The sequence below is a fragment of the Branchiostoma belcheri genome, unplaced genomic scaffold, assembly GCF_001625305.1.
Source record: "Branchiostoma belcheri isolate BF01 breed outbred unplaced genomic scaffold, Haploidv18h27 scaffold35, whole genome shotgun sequence".
NCBI lineage: Eukaryota > Metazoa > Chordata > Leptocardii > Amphioxiformes > Branchiostomatidae > Branchiostoma > Branchiostoma belcheri.
Window position 1 is genome coordinate 118240 of NW_017803965.1, and position 1982 is coordinate 120221.

The window sequence follows — 1982 nt, forward strand, 5'->3', positions numbered from 1 at the left end:
GGAGAGAGAGAGAGAGAGAGAGATGGACAGAGAGGGCGACAGAGAGAGAGGGAGGGACAGAGAAAGAGGGGACAGAGAGGGCGAAAGAAAGAGATAGAGATCAGTAAAGTGATTACTATACAAAAAAACTCCCCTTTTTCCAACGAAAACCACTGTGACAAAAAAAGGAAGCGTTACCTTACGCTTGAAGTCAACAGCCTCTTGGTTTGTCAATGACTCGATCGAAAAACGTATCAACCACACCACATACAGTGACGATGATGATGACACACTGTCTCACACACCCCAGGGAGCGACTGAAACCCGGCAACCACCCGTGCCCACAAAAATGTCCGTCTATTTACTCTAATCAACGCCTTGCTGACTCCGGACCTATGTTTTTAGAACGTGTACAGCTTGACTAATGATAAGATTTGAGTGCTCCCGTGTCTACATGAAGCCCCTTGATGCCCATGCTGAATGACTGAATGCTGTAAAGTAAAGTGCCTATTGATCAACCGCAAAAAAAGCTTTCTACAAGCGGAAACATGTCTAAACAAATCCGGAATCCATGGTCAAATCTGTATGTAGTGGTCACTCAATTGACTGAAGCAATTGACCACCATAGACAGCTGAGTGACCATCATAAAGTGACCATAATGGCCAGGGTGATCCCATATGTAGAGGGCACTGGAACAGCTTAGACTATACATGTAGTTCAGTTGTCTCTGCTTATAGGGGACACATTGATAAGTATTGAGTGACTGTGTTCTTGTGATTTTAGATTCAAGCAACGGCATAGATTTTCAAAACTGTCAGACGTTGGAAGTAGCATCCGCTACGTTTCGTTTAATAGTGACTGACAAACGTCTGACAGTTTTCAAAATCTAACCTGTGGCTTGAGTAACAATTGCCTGTTGTAAATATATCTCATTACCTGGATGTCTAACCTCCATCGACTAAAATGATATGCAGCTTGAAATAGCTTGGAGATAGCTCGAAAAATCGTTTCACGGTGAAAAAATTACTCTGGGATATGGTTGATTCCACAATTACCGACAAATCTACAATAGGTACCCACGTAGCATGAAAGTTCATCTGAGTTGGTAAATTACATTATGAAAAACTTAAACTGTTCTCCAACTCAAAATTTGACTCACCAGAAATTTTCGACTGAATCACTCAGTCTTCCTCAGCTATCTGACCCAAATGCTGTGGACACGTGCTGTGGACACGTGACCGAGACGGGGAGCGATATCGACTTCAGACAACCTTTGACTCTTTGCCGACGTCACACGTGGGAAAAATCACGTGTCCACAGCATTTGGGTCATATAGCTGAGGAAGACTGAGTGATTCAGTCGAAAATTTCTGGTGAGTCAAATTTTGAGTTGGAGAACAGTTTAAGTTTTTCATAAGGTACCCACGTAGGTAGGCCTGTTCATAAGGCTAACAACCCTGCATGAAAAAATTAATTACAGCATAAGGGAAAGACTAATTGGCCAGGAGAGTTTGGCCACCATAGCGTTTCATTTACCCTTGCTGCGGGTTCACTCCCCTAGCCAATTATGGACGTCTATTTTTGCCGAATTCTCCTCTCATAACCTTTCATTAGGAACGCGTGTGGCTGACTACTAATGCTTAGGTCACATTTCCAAACCGGGGCCCGGCCGGGCTGTCCTATGGAACGATATAAAAGACAGCAAAGCACAAAATAGTTGAAAAAAATTAATAATGGGAACTATGTATATGCGTATATTATTCCTTATAATTATGACCTCGGCATAACAATGACAATGACAATGATGTTTATTGCATATTCATGCCCCTCCGGGCTAAATGCATTGGATGACATAACATACTGTATGATACTAGTTACTAAAACATAGGGAATTGTATAAGAAGAAAAACAAAACAAAACAAACAGCTACTGTATACTATAATTCACCTAACTCTAAAGCTTACAATAGTTTACTAGTTTCTTCTTTCTGCTAGCTTCTTCTT